The sequence below is a fragment of the Scyliorhinus torazame genome, chromosome 7 (genome assembly GCF_047496885.1).
Source record: "Scyliorhinus torazame isolate Kashiwa2021f chromosome 7, sScyTor2.1, whole genome shotgun sequence".
NCBI classification, from domain to species: Eukaryota; Metazoa; Chordata; class Chondrichthyes; order Carcharhiniformes; family Scyliorhinidae; genus Scyliorhinus; species Scyliorhinus torazame.
The window spans coordinates 301,705,804-301,720,952 of record NC_092713.1 but is presented as its reverse complement, the minus strand read 5'-3'; the positions used below and the strand labels follow the sequence as shown (position 1 = coordinate 301,720,952).

General features: G+C 51.7%; 1 protein-coding gene across 1 annotated transcript in view; it reads left to right on the top strand.

Annotated features, from left to right (window-relative positions):
* Positions 1-15,149, top strand: part of cyfip2 (cytoplasmic FMR1 interacting protein 2) — a 183,725-nt gene that overhangs the window by 2,366 nt on the left and 166,210 nt on the right. The window lies entirely within an intron of this gene.

Below are 15,149 nucleotides of genomic sequence, written 5' to 3'. Positions count from 1 at the left end.
AGTCTCACCCCCCCAGTCTCACCCCCCCAGTCTCACCCCCCCCAATCTCACCCCCCCAATCACACCCCCCCAATCTTACCCCCCCCAATCTTACCCCCCCAATCTCACCCCCCCAATCTCACCCCCCCAATCTCACCCCCCCAATCTCACCCCCCCAATCTCACCCCCCCAATCTCACCCCCCCAATCTCACCCCCCCAATCTCACCCACCCCAATCTCACCCCCACAATCTCACCCCCACAATCTCACCCCCCCAATCTCACCCCCCCAATCTCACCCCCCCAATCTCACCCCCCCAATCTCACCCCCCCAATCTCACCCCCCCAATCTCACCCCCCCCAATCTCACCCCCCCCAATCTCACCCCCCCCAATCTCACCCCCCCCAATCTCACCCCCCCCAATCTCACCCCCCCCAATCTCACCCCCCCAATCTCACCCCCCCAATCTCACCCCCCCAATCTCACCCCCCCAATCTCACCCACCCCAATCTCACCCCCCCCAATCTCACCCCCCCAATCTCACCCCCCCAATCTCACCCCCCCCAATCTCACCCCCCATCTCACCCCCCCCAATCTCACCCCCCCCAATCTCACCCCTCCCAATCGCACCCCCCCCAATCTCACCCCCCCAATCTCACCCCCCCAATCTCACCCCCCCAATCTCACCCCCCCAATCTCACCCCCCCCAATCTCACCCCCCCAATCTCACCCCCCCAATCTCACCCCCCAATCTCACCCCCCCAATCTCACCCCCCCAATCTCACCCCCCCCCAATCTCACCCCCCCATCTCACCCCCCCCAATCTCACCCCCCCAATCTCACCCCCCCAATCTCACCCCCCCAATCTCAGCCCCCAATCTCAGCCCCCAATCTCAGCCCCCAATCTCACCCCCCCAATCTCACCCCCCCAATCTCACCCCCCCAATCTCACCCCCCCAATCTCACCCCCCCAATCTCACCCCCCCCAATCTCACCCCCCCAATCTCACCCCCCCAATCTCACCCCCCCCCAATCTAACCCCCCCCAATCTAACCCCCCCCAATCTAACCCCCCCAATCTAACCCCCCCAATCTAACCCCCCCAATCTAACCCCCCCCCAATCTAACCCCCCCCAATCTAACCCCCCCAATCTAACCCCCCCAATCTAACCCCCCCAATCTCACCCCCCCAATCTCACCCCCCCAATCTCACCCCCCCAATCTCACCCCCCCAATCTCACCCCCCCAATCTCACCCCCCCAATCTCACCCCCCCAATCTCACCCCCCCAATCTCACCCACCCCAATCTCACCCCCCCAATCTAAACCCCCGCCAATCTCACCCCCCGCCAATCTCATCCCCACCAATCTCACCCCCCAACCTCACCCCCCAATCTTCCCCCCAAATCTCCCACCCACCCCCTTCCAATCTCACCACTCCTCTCTCCCCCCCCAACCTCTCCTCTCTATCCCCAACCCTCCTTGCGTTCTCCCCACCCACCCTTCCTCTCTCTCTCCCCCATTCACCTCCTCCTCGCTCTCTGTCCCCCACTCCCTCCTCCTCTCTCTCTGTCCACCACACCCTCCTCCTCTCTCTCTGTCCCCCACTCCCTCCTCCTCTCTCTCTGTCCCCCACTCCCTCCTCCTCTCTCTCTGTCCCCCACTCCCTCCTCCTCTCTCTCTGCCCCCCACCCCCTCCTCCTCTCTCTCTGTCCCCCACTCCCTCCTCCTCTCTCTCTGTCCCCCACTCCCTCCTCCTCTCTCTCTGTCCCCCACCCCCTCCTCCACTCTCTGTCCCCCACCCCCTCCTCCACTCTCTGTCCCCCACCCCCTCCTCCACTCTCTGTCCCCCACTCCCTCCTCCTCCTCTCTCTTGCGCACCCCCTCCTCTCCCCCCCCACCCTCTCCTCTCCCCAATCCCCACACCCGACCCCCTACCCTTTCTCCCCCCTCACCCCATCCCCTCTCAGCCCACCCCTCCCCTCTCTCCCACCACCCCCTCCCCTCTCTCCCTCCACCCCTTCCCTCTCTCCCCCCACCCCTTCCCTCTCTCCCCCCACCCCTTCCCTCTCTCCCCCACCCCTTCCCTCTCTCCCCCCACCCCTTCCCTCTCTCCCCCCACCCCTTCCCTCTCTCCCACCACCCCTTCCCTCTCTCCCCCCCACCCCCTTGCCTTTCTCCCCCACCCCTTGCCTTTCTCCCCCACCCCTTGCCTTTCTCCCCCCACCCCCTTCCCTTTCTCCCCTATCTCCTTCCTTCTCTCCACATCCCCCAGCCCCTCTCTAGCTCCCACCCCCTCCCCTCTCTACTCCCCCACCTCCTTCCCTCTCTCCCCCCCACCCCTTCCCCTCTCACCCCAACCCCTTCCCCTCTACCCCCACACGCCCTCCCCTCTCCCCCCCCCTCTCTCCTTCCCCTCCTCTTTCTCTCTCTCTCCCCCACCCCCTCTTCTCTCACTGCCCCTGCCCAATCTTCTCCCCCCCCCCCCACCCCTTTTCTCTCTCTCTCTCTCTCTCTCTCCCCCCCCCCCTCTTCCTCTCTCCCTTCTCTCCCCAGTGAAACCATTGTCGATTGTCACAAAAACCCATCTGGTTCACTAATGTCCTTTAGGGCAGGAAATCTGCCGCTCTTACCTGGTCTGGCCGCCGAAATGTGACTCCAGACCCACAGCAATGTGGTTGACTCTTAAATACCCTCGGGGATAGAGAGGTCTCAAAGAGTGTCTTAAAGAAGTAAAGTGAGTTATAGAGAGGCAGAGAGGTGTGGGGAGGGATTTCCACAGCTTGGGGACCCAGGAAACTGAAGACAAGGTGGACAATGGTGAGGCGAATATGTACCAGAGGCTGAATGAGAACAGCACAGATATCTCTTGGAAGGTTGAGGGGCTGGAGGAGATTAAAGGTTGAGGGGCTGGAGGAGATTAAAGAGATAGGGAGGGGTAAGGCCATGCAGCGATTTGAAAACAAGGATAAGAATTTTAAGTCAAGATGTTGCTTGACCAGCAGCCAGTGTAGATCAGCAAGCAAGGGGGGGGGGGGGGGGGCGGGTAACGGGACATGGGGCGAGTTAAGACATGGGGGGGGGTTGGAGTTCTGGGGATGACACCAGGTAGAATGTGGGAAGTCAGTCAGATTGCTTTAGAATGATCAGGTCTGAAAGGGACAAAGGCCTGAATGAGGGTTTCAGCAGCAGAAGAGCTAAGATGGGGTGAAGTCGGAAGGCGGTGGCATTGTGGTATTGTCACTGGACTAATAATCCAGAGACCCCGGGTCATGCTCTGACCCAGGTTCGAATCCCACCACGACAGATGGCGAAATACCAATTCAGTTTTTTTTAAATGATGACTACGGAACCATTGTTGATTGTTCGTAAAAACCCATCTGATTCGCTAATGTCCTTTAGGGAAGGAAATCTGCCGTCATTACCTGGTCTGGCCTACATGTGACTCCAGACCCACAGCAATGTGGTTAACTCGTAAATGCCCTCAGTTCAAGGGCAATTAGGGATGGAAAATAAACGCTGGCACAGCCAGCAACGTCAATATCCCCTGAATTCCGTACCAGCCTCCCCGAACAGGCGCCGGAATGTGGCGACTAGGGGCTTTTTTTTTTCATTTGAAGCCTACTTGTGACAATAAGCGATTTTCATTTCATTCAATTCATTTTTAAAAATATATTAGAGGTGGAAATAGGCGGCGGACTGAGTGAAGGTCCGAATACGAGGTCGTAATCCAGGCGGCACAGTGGTTAGCACTGCTGCCTCACAACGTCTGGGACCCGGGTTCAATTCCGGCCTCGGGTGACTGTGTGGAGTTTACACATAATAATATAATAATAATCTTTATTGTCACAAGTCGGCTTACATTAACACTGCATGAAGTTACTGTGAAAAGCTCCTAGTTCCATACCTACACCCTCATTCTCTTGGGTGAAGACCGATATGGAGTATTCGTTCAACACCCTTACATTCTGCCGCCTGTTCGGGTACACGGAGGAAGAATTCAGAATGTCCAAATTCCCGTACCAGCCTCCCCGAACAGGCGCCGGAATGTGGCGACTAGGGGCTTTTCACAGTAACTTCATTGAAGCCTACTTGTGACAATAAGCAATTTTCATTTCATTTCATTTTCATTTCAATTACCTAACAGCACGTCTCTCGGGACTTGCCCCCTGTCTGCGTGGGTTTCCTCCGGGTGCTCCGGTTTCCTCCCACAGTCCAAAGATGTATGGGTTAGGTGGATTGGCCATGCTAAATTGCCCCTTAGTGTCCAGGAGTGTGCAGGTTAGGTGGGGTTATGTGGTTACAGGGATAGAGTGGGGAGTGGGCCTAGTTAGGGTGCTCTTTCAGAGGGTCGGTGCAGATCTGATGGGCCGAATGGCCTCCTTTTGCACTGTAGGGATTCTATGGAAGCTCATCTCATGGTCAAATGTGACACCAAGTTTGCAAAAGAACTGGCTTAATCTCCGACTGCTGTCAGACCGGGATAGAACTGGGAGCTGTGGGATGGAATTGGGAGTGAGGATGGAAACTTTAGACTTGCCATGATGTGGAGATGCCAGCGTTGGACTGGGGTGGGTACAGTAAGAAGTCTTACAACACCAGGTTAAAGTCCAACAGGTTTGTTTCAAATCACTAGCTTTCGGAGCGCTGCTCTTTCTTCAAGTGAATGAAGAGGTAGGTTCCAGAAACACATATCGACAAAGTCAAAGATGCAAGACAATGCTTTGAATGCGAGCATTTGCAGGTAATTAAGTCTTTACAGATCCAGAGATGGGGTAACCCCAGGTTAAAGAGGTGTGAATTGTGTCAAGCCAGGACAGTTGGGAGGATTTTGCAGGCCAGATGGTGGGGGGTGAATGTAATGCGACATGAATCCCAGGTCCCGGTTGAGGCCGCACTCATGTGTGCGGAACTTGGCTATAAGTTTCTGCTCGGCGATTCTGCGTTGTCGCGCGTCCTGAAGGCCGCCTTGGAGAACGCTTACCCGGAGACCAGAGGCTGAATGCCCTTGACTGCTGAAGTGTTCCCCGACTGGAAGGGAACATTCCTGCCTGGCGATTGTCGCACGATGTCCGTTTATCCATTGTCGCAGCGTCTGCATGGTCCTCGCCAATGTACCACGCTTAGGGACATTAGACTTCCCAATATTTACAGACTCTCATACAGTCCTGCATGTGTTTTCTTATATTTAAATAGCGCTGTTCTGCTTTGCAGTGTCGTTTGATGGGAATATTATCAATGGTCAGTTTCATACCCGGTTAGTGTGATGTTTTCCAACCTGACAGTGGTGCTATGCTTGTTGCTAAGTTACTAATCCGGAGAACATGAGTTCAAATGTCACTGTGTCAATGAAGATCTGAAATCTACTTTGAGAAATCTCTGAATAAAAGTTGGTCTCAGTAAAGGTGATCATGAAGCTGTCAGTAAAAGCCCATTGGTTCATTAATGTCCTTCCTTCCCTACCTGGTCTGGCCTGAATCATAGTATAGAATTCCTACAGTGCAGAAGGAGGCCATTCGGCCCATCGAGTCTGCACTCACCCTACACCTTACCTAGGCCCACTTCCCCGCAACCTCATAACTCCACCTAACCTGCATGTCTTTGGACACTAAGGGGCAATTTAGCACGGCCAATCCACCTACTTGCACGTCTTTGGACTGTAGGGGGCGGGGGGGCAGCATGGTAGCATAGTGGTTAGCACAGTTGCTTCACTGCTCCAGGGTCCCAGGTTTGACTCCCGGCTTGGGTCACTGTCTGTGCGGAGTCTCCGGTTTCCTCCCACAGTCCAAAGATGTGCACGTTAGGTGGATTGGCCATGCTAAATTGCCCCTTAGTGTCCAAAAAGGTTAGGTGGAGTTGCTGGATTACGGGAAAGGGTTGAAAACAGGGGCTTAAGTGGGTGCATTTTTCCAAGGGCCAGTGCAGACTCGATGGGCCGAATGGCCTCCTTCTGCACTGTGAATTCTATGAAAGCAGAGCACCCGGAGGAAACCCACGCAGACACGGGGAGAACGTGCAGACTCTGCACAGTCACCCGAGGTCGGAATTGAACCCCGGTCCCTGGCACTGTGAAGCAGCAGTGCTAACCACTGTGCCGCCCAACTCCTGTGGTTCCTGTGACACTTAAGAGTCAATCACATCCAAAAGGAATTGGAGAAATACTTGAAGGAGAAAGATTTGTGAAGGAATGGAGAAACGGAGTGAGTGGACTCCACAATGTGCTGGTGCCCACCTTATCCCGAGGGCCAGGCAATGATGGACAACAAACGCACATTCTGAAGATACTTCTGCCCGTGGACAAAAGAACATGAAAGATGTCCATTCGGTCCCTCGGACCTCTTCTGCCATTCAATAAGATTATGACTGATCTTCTCCCTTAACTCCACTTTCTAACCCTATCCCTGTACCTCTTGATTCTTACGATTCACAATCCCCTGAGTGAAGACATGCCTCCTCATCATGATTCTAAATGGCCCACTCCTTTTCCTCAGCATCTGCTCTCGAAGAATTTTAGACGTTTGAGTGAGATCACCTGACATTCTCTTTTTAAAATAAATTTCAAAAACCCAAATTTTTTTTTCCAATTAAGGGGCAATTTAGTGTGGCCAATCCACCTACCTTGCACATCTTTGGGTTGTGGGGGTGAGGCCCACGATGACACAGGGAGAATGTGCAAAGTCCAGATGGACAGTGACCCAGGGCCAGGATCGAACCTGGGCCCTCGGCGCCGTGAGGCAGCAGTGCTAACCACTGCGCCACCGTGCCACCCCTCCCCCCCCCCCCCCCCCCCCTCATTCTTCTAAACTCCAGAGAGTACAGGCCCATTCTGCTGAATCATTCCTCGCAAGACAGCCTCTTATCCCAGGGATCAATCCAGTGAACCTTTGTTCCACCCGCTCCAAGACTCTCAGGCTATCATAGAATTTACAGAGCAGAAGGTGGCCATTCGGCCCATCGAGTCTGCACCGGCTCTTGGAAAGAGCACCCTACCCAAGGTCAACACCTCCACCCTGTCCCCATAACCCAGTAAACCCACCCAACACTAAGGGCAATTTTGGACACTAAGGGCAATTTATCACGGCCGATCCACCTAACCTGCACATCTTTGGGACCGTGGGAGGAAACCGGAGCACCAGGAGGAAACCCACACACACACTGGGAGGACGTGCAGACTCCGCAACAGGCAGTGACCCAAGCCGGAATCGAACCTATCATTGATGACTGGGAGGGACGTGCCTTGGATAATGATGAGGCAGCTGCAGCAGTGGTTTTACATGCTGACAGAGGAAGCCAGGGCCCAGTTCAGCCACTGTCCACGTTTCCCACCATTAGCTCTAGCAATTGGACGCTGCCTTGGTACAGACCGCAGGCCACACTGACCCCCAGGTCACTGTCACCCATCAGACTTAAGCTACGAACAGACAACACTGACCGTTCTCGAGCAGGGTGAGAAAGTTGACAGATTGAAAGGCAGTGCTCTTCATGGTAAGGTGAAAAGGGAAGTTTGAGTTTTGTTTTACCCCAAAATAGCAATGTCGCATTTTATTTTTGTACATAGTACACTGGCCTGTTCTCCAACCGTCCGAGCAGAAGTAGACCATAAAGCCCCAGTCAGTTCCGTCATTCAGTACGATCAAGGCTACCACAACTCAATTTCCCAGCTTGTTTCCCCCTGGCCGTTAATTCCCTGAGGGATCGGAAATCTGTCGAGCCCAGCCTTAAACTTGCTCAACAATGGGAGCGTCCACAACCCTCTGGGGTAAAGAACTTCAACGATTCACAACCTTCTGATTGACAAAATTCTCCTTATCTCAGTCCATGGAACCATAGAATTCCTACAGTGCAGAAGGAGGACATTTGGCCCATCGGGTCTGCACTGACCCCCTGAAAGAGCACCCTACCTATGCCCACTCCCCAGCCCTATCCCCGTAATCCCGTAAACCCACCTACCCTGCACATCTTTGGACACTAAGGGCAATTTAGCACGGCCAATCCAGAAGGAGGCCATTCGGCCCATCGAGTCTGCGCCGGCTCCTGGAAAGAGCACCCTACCCAAGCCCACAACCCCAACCTATCCCCATAACCCCAGTAACCCCACCCAAACCAACACTAAGGGCAATTTTGGACACTAAGGGCAATTTAGCTTGGCCAATCCACCTAATCTGCACATCTTTGGACTGTGGGAGGAAACCGGAGCACCCGGAGGAAAACCCACGCACACACGGGGAGAACGTGCAGACTCCGCACAGACAGTCACCTGAGGGCGGAATTGAACTCTGGTCGGACGCTATGAGGCAGCAGTGCTAACCACTGTGCCACCATGCCGCCCTCCGTCCTAATTGATCAGCCGCTTGTCCCAAAACTAAACCCCCCTGTTCTACATTCCCCAGCCAGGGGAAACAACCTTGTCTATCCTGCCCAGCCCTTTCAGAATCCTGTCGGCTTCAATGAGAACGCACCTCCCTCTCCTAAACCCGAGAAAACGTAGGCCCAGTTTACTCAGCGTCTCATCAGAGGACATGTCTCCTCATCCCAGAACCGTTGCCAATGCAAGTACACCCTTCCTTCGATGTAGAGATGAAATCTGCACACACTGCTCCAGGTGTGGCCTCACTGAAGCTCGATATAATCAGAACAGGACTCCCTTGTTCTTGTGTTCCATGCCTTTGCAACGGCCCTGCCTGCTAACTCTGCATTCCTTGTAAAGTACATCCAAGTTTCTCTGAATATCAACTGTTTTCAGGGCTTTAAAAAAAAAATCCTGCTCTTCTATTCTAATTACTAAAGTGGATAACCTCTCACTTTCTCACTTGACACCTCGTTATCTTACTTTAACCTGCCTGTATTTCCTCCCAGCCTCTTTTTTGTGTCTTCCTCGCAGCTTACATTCCCAATTAGTTTTACATCTTCAACAAACCTGGATACATTACTCTTGGTCTTTCATTAATATTGACAGTAATTAGCTGAGGTCCCAGCAATGATCATAGCTGGCCAGTACCTGCCTTGTTTTTTTTCTCCTTTCTTGGACAGTGGTGTTACGTTTTGCAGACCTCCAGTTTGCTGGGGTCCTTCTAGAATGTAGGGAATTTGGGAAAATCCTAACTGGCGCAATCACTGACTCTGTGGCTACTGCTTTGAGAATTCTAGGATCTGATCCATCAGGCATTGGGGGTTTGCCATATTTTAGTCCCTTAAGCTTTCTTTAATACTCTTTATCTGCTTGTAATTACTTCAAGTATTAGCCCCTCAGTCACCCTCTACTTCTGGCATGAAACTTGTGTCTTCTATTATGAAGAGATGCAAAATATTTGTTCAATGTCTCTGCCATTTCCTTGTGATGATTTTTCCTGTCTCTCCTCAAGAGTATTGCCAGTCAGAGAGATCTAGGTGTACAGGTCCACAGGTCAATGAAAGGGGCGACACAGGTGGAGAACGTAGTCAAGAAGGCAAACGGCATGCTTGCCTTCATTGGCCGGGGCATTGAGTATAAAAATTGGCAAGTCATGTTGCAGCTGTATAGAACCTTAGTTAGGCCACACTTGGAGTATAGTGTTCAATCCTGGTCGCCACACTACCAGAAGGATGTGGAGTCTTTAGAGAGGGTGCAGAAGAGATTTACCAGAATGTTGCCTGGTATGGAGGGCAACCTCTGAGGAGAGGTTGAATGAACTTGGTTTGTTCTCACTGGGACGAAGAAGGTTGAGGGGCGACCTGATAGAGGTCTACAAAATTATGAGGGGCATAGACAGAGTGGATAGTCAGAGACATTTTCCCAGGGTAGAGGGGTGAATTAATAGGGGGCATAGGTTTAAGGTGCGAGGGGGCAAGGTTTAGAGGAGATGTACAAGGCGAGTTTTTTACCGAGGAGGTAGTGGGTGCCTGGAACTCATTGCCGGAGGAGGTGGTGGAAGCAGGGACGATAGTGACGTTTAAGGTGCATCTTGACAAATACATGAATAGGATGGGAATAGAGTGATACGGACACCAGAAGTGTGGAAGATTTTAGTTTAGACGGGCAACATGGTTGGCATGGGCTTGGAGGGCCGGAGGGCCTGTTCCTGTGCTGTACTGTTCTTTGTTCTTTGTCTCTGCCTCTAAGGGGCAAAGTTTACTTTAGCTACTCTCCTCCTTTTTATTGGCTTGTAGAAGTTCCTACAATCTGTTTTATGTTGATGGTTAGATTAAGTTCATATTCATTTTTCCTCTCCCCCTTTTATTAACTTTACTGGTCTCTAAAACTCTCCAGTTTATTGCCATTCTTTGTCGCATTATAAGCATCTTCTTTTAATCTAATACTGTGCTTCATTGTTAAACTTCTTATCGCCAGTTGGTGTCAGAGGAGATCAGGGTTGGGATTCTGCGGTCCGCTGGCCGCACGTTTCTGGGCGGCGCACTGTTCGCTGGTGGCAGGATTCTCTCTTCCCGCCGTTTGTCAATGGGATTTCCCTTTGAAGCCACCCCACGCCGCCGGAAAAGCGCGGGCAGGGATGCGCTGCCAGCGGGAAAAGAGAATCCCAACATCCGGAGAATTCGGTCCTTATAATCTTTACTTCGTTTTAGATTTACCCACAGTGGGGGGATTGCAAATATAGCTCCGAAGTCTACAACTCCCCACCAGTGTCAGCAAGTGTCTCTTTGTTTGTGCACTTATAATTACCAAGGAGTGTGCCCAATGTATGTACACTTAACCTTAATTTATTCAATTGAGAGATTCCCTTTTGTCGTTTTAAAACCAAACCTGAAATATTATCTGTGAACATTATTTAAGTTAAGTTGAAGAAGAAAGAAAAATGATTTTCCACATTCTCTATCAAGCACAATAATACAAGTCACCTCTCAACCGGGATCTTGAATAATCCGTTGCTCCAAGCACGTCTTTTCATGAAACAATCAGATTGCTGATGACTTGCATCAATCCATTTTAGCTTGGAGATTTTATTTTGTTTCTAACATTTATTTCACGCTGGCAGAGTGAATCCTTAATCCTTTTTCACTTCCACTTTTTGCAGAGTGCAGATAACCCACACGCAACTATAATCTGGGTAACATTCATTCAATGAGTAAACCTTTATTTAGCACACCGCTTGTTCAGAATTGCCCCTGAAGTATTTGACAAATACAATCTCGTACCTGCTGCTTTCACAAGAGCCAGTGTTTCCGCAGCTGAAGTACTTTTAACGACTCATTTTATTTTCTTAGCTTCCCAGCCTACGGGGCAACATTTCCCATTTTCACTCACAATAAATCTTATGAAACCAGCCGCACTTGACTATCAGGAAGATTGGCATCAGAAAGATCACTTAGAAATAACATTTCATTTTGTTGGGTCAGCAAGGATGGGATTTTAAGTGTGCCTTTCTCCATATTTAACTTTTAAAAATGTTTTAATTGCCTTTTAAACATCCTCGACTTTAGGGTGTTTCACTTAATTCCAATGCATCAAAAATAACATCTAATCTTGCCTGAGTGCATAACCAGTTCGACTGACCATCCAATCTTCACAATGACTTTATTTCTTCTTTAGCTGTGACAGTATCCTTCGGTGATGACCTTGCATGGTTAACCAGGATAAGAGTGACACCCTCTAAAGAGGATTGCTGATTCAAAGTTACTCCAGACCTATTCTGCTAAATGTCGAAACCAATGTATTTAAAAAAACCCCTTGAAGCCTGACTTCAATCTAAGTTCCACTTTAATCTTATTAGAAAAATGTTTCTCCAATTACACAGTTCCACCTCAAAAGAAACCATCAACATGCATCAGGAAGATGCCTGCAAGTTTCCCTTTTTGATACCAATACAACATCTGATTTTAGTTGAACACGGTCTACATTCAGTTAAAAAAAAAAATCTCACCAAAAATGCCACACTCTGGAGGCATCATTCAGGCCATAAATGTATTTGTTTGATTCCCATGGTTCCCCTTCTGCATTGCTTGCCTCTTGGGAGCTTCAGGAACATTTCTATCTGAAATGTTTTCACCCCTGCAGGAATCGCGGCTTTAATGTCAACAGATCGACTTTGGCCAAAACAGCAAAAGGACTCTCTTTCAGGAGTACTTTTCCCAGTGTGGGCCAGTTCACTCTAACATCTGCACCATCCACATTGCCTGTAAATTTTCAGACACTATTTTTTTTTAATAAATGATTTTATTGGGTTTTTGAACAAAGTATATCTACCGTTATGTACACAGAATAAGATATATATATATATAAGGTATTATGCACCAGCTCAACAGCAGCAACTCTGTACAATTGGCAATATTATTTACAACACATAAGTAGGTAGCTGTTGGTGAGGGGGGGGGGCGGGGGGGGGGGAGACCGGGGAGGTAGATATACATTTGGGTGCCGGAGAAACAATTACATTACTTATGTCCAATACAGAGAGGCCAACATTCGAATGGGTTTGGTGTTGGTGTTGACGGATTTCGCTGCCGTTGTCGTCTCGCGCTCACCCCACTTCAGCCGTTCGTCCCGTCTTTCGCCTGGATTCTCCTTGTTCTCTGTTCCTGTAGATGCCAAGTTTGTTATCGTTTCCCGTGCCCTCCTTCCGGCTATCATTCCCCTGCCTCCCTCCCCGCCCCCTCCCTGGTCATCCTCTATTGTTCCCTGTCTCTTTACTCTTCCCCCCCCCCCTCTGCCCCTTTCCCCCCTCCTGTGGTTCAGTTTTCTTTTCTCTTAGATTTAGATGTCCCCCCCCCCCCCCCCCCCCCCCCCCCCCCCCCCCCCCCGGTCTATCTCTCGCTCTCATGCTTTGGCTACTCTCCCCTATTTCTTGGCTACCTGGCTATTCTTCTGCTTGTTTGTTGGCCACGAACAGGTCCCGGAACAGTTGGGTGAATGGCTCCCACGTTCTGTGGAAGCTGTCGTCTGACCCTCGGATGGTGAATTTGATTTTCTCCATTTGGAGAGATTCCGAGAGGTCGGACAGCCAGTCTGCAGCTTTGGGCGGTGCTGCTGACCGCCAGCCAACCAGGATTCTGCGGCGGGCGATCAGGGAGGCAAAGGCAAGGGCGTCCGCCCTCCTCCCAGGAATAGATCTGACTGGTCTGAAACCCCGAAGACCGCCACTTTCGGGCATGGCTCCACCCTCACCCCCACCACCTTGGACATTGCCTCGAAGAAGGCTGTCCAGTACCCCGCAAGTCTGGGGCAAGACCAGAACAAGTGGGCGTGGTTGACTGGGCCTCCTTGGCACCGCTCACATCTGTCCTTCACCTCCGGGAAGAACCTACTCATACGGGTTCTTGTTAAGTGGGCTCTATGTACCACTTTTAGTTGTGTCAGGCTGAGCCTTGCGCACGTGGAGGTGGAGTTGACCCTATGCAGTGCTTCGCTCCAGAGTCCCCACCCTATTTCAAACCCCAGGTCCTCCTCCCATTTCTTTCTTGTTGCGTCCAGTACGGTGTCGGCCCTTTCTACCAGTCGCTCATACATGTCGCTACAGTTTCCTTTATCTAGGATGCTTACGTCCAGTAACTCTTCCAGTGATGTCTGTCGTGGTGGTTGTGGGTACGTCCTGGTCTCCTTTCGTAGGAAGTTTTTGAGTTGCAGGTACCTTAGCTCGTTCCCCCTGGCTGGCTGGAATTCCTCCGTCAGTTCGTCCTGTGTTGCGATCCTGCCGTCCGTATATAGGATCCCTGACTGTCAGTGTCCCTCCGTCCCGTCCCCACTTTTTAAAGGTGGCGTCAGTCAGCGCTGGTGTGAACCTACGGTTGTTGCAGATGGGAACTTTATCCGACATTTTGGTCAGGCCAAATTGCTGCCGTAGTTGGTTCCAGGACTGGAGAGTGGCTATCACCACCGGGCTGCTGGAGTGTTTTTTGGGTGGGGATGGGAGTGCTGCCGTGGCGAGGGCCCGGAGGGAGGTCCCCTTGCAGGAGGTCTCCTCCGAGCGCACCCACTCGGCTTCTGGCTCCTTGATCCACCCCCTTATTCGCTCGGCCGTCGCCACCTTCTTTGGGATCCTAGCATCCCCCCCCCCCCCCCCCCCCCCCCCCCAACCCAATACGAACACCATGATTAGTTTGCCTAGTGCTTTGAAAAAGGCCTTGGGGATGTTGATCAGGATGGATCTGAATAGGAAGAGGTACCTGGGCAGTACGTTCATTTTGATCGTCTGAACTCTCCCCGCGAGGGAGAGTGGGAGTGCGTTCCATCTTTGCAGGTCCTTTTTTACTTCCTCTGTCAGACTGGTGAGGTTCCATTTGTGGATCCCTTTCCAGTCCTGGGCTATTTGGATCCTCAGGTAGCGGAATTTGAGTCGGGCTTGTTTAAGCTGCAGTCCCGTTAGTGCTGCCCCACCTACTTGTGGGTGTACCGGGAAGATCTCGCTTTTGCTCAGGTTGAGTTTGTAGCCCGAGAAGGTGCCAAACTCTTTCAGGAGCGCGATGATTCCGTCCATGCTGCTCTGTGGATCCGAAATGTAGAGGAGCAGGTCATCTGCATAGAGTGAGACTCTGTGCTCTCTGCCTCCCCTTCGGATCCCCCTCCAGCTTTTTGCAGCTCTGAGCGCGATTGCCAGTGGTTCGATCGCTGGGGCGAACAGCAGCGGGGACAGTGGGCATCCTTGTCTGGTGCCCCTGTGCAGCTGGAAGTATCGGGAGTTGGTGTTGTTGGTCCGTACGCTCGCCATGGGAGCGTTGTACAGGAGCTTTACCCAGGAGGTGAACCCTGTTCCAAGCCCGAACCGCTCCAGTACCCCTGTGAGGTATTTCCATTCGACCCTGTCGAAGGCGTTTTCTGCGTCCAGGGAGACAATCACCTCTGGTATTCTCTCCCCGGAGGGGGTCATTATCACGTTCAGCAGGCGCCTAATGTTCTCGAGGTGAGCTGTCTACCTTTGACAAAAGCCCGTCTGGTCCTCTGCGACCACCTCTGGTATGCAGTCTTCTAGCCTTTTGGCTGAATCTTGGCCAGTATTTTGGCGCCTGTATTCAGCAGTGAGATGGGTCTGTATGACCCACATTCCGTTGGATCTTTATCTTTCTTAGGTATTAGCGAGATTGAGGCCTGTGCTAGCGTGGGTGACAGAGTACCCTTAGCTAGCGAGTCTGTGAACATCTCCCGCTGGTGCGGGGCCAGTGCTGTTGCAAATTCTTTGTAGAAGTCTGTCGGGAACCCGTCTGGTCCTGGCGTCTTCCCCGCCTGCATGGAGCTAATGCTGTCCAT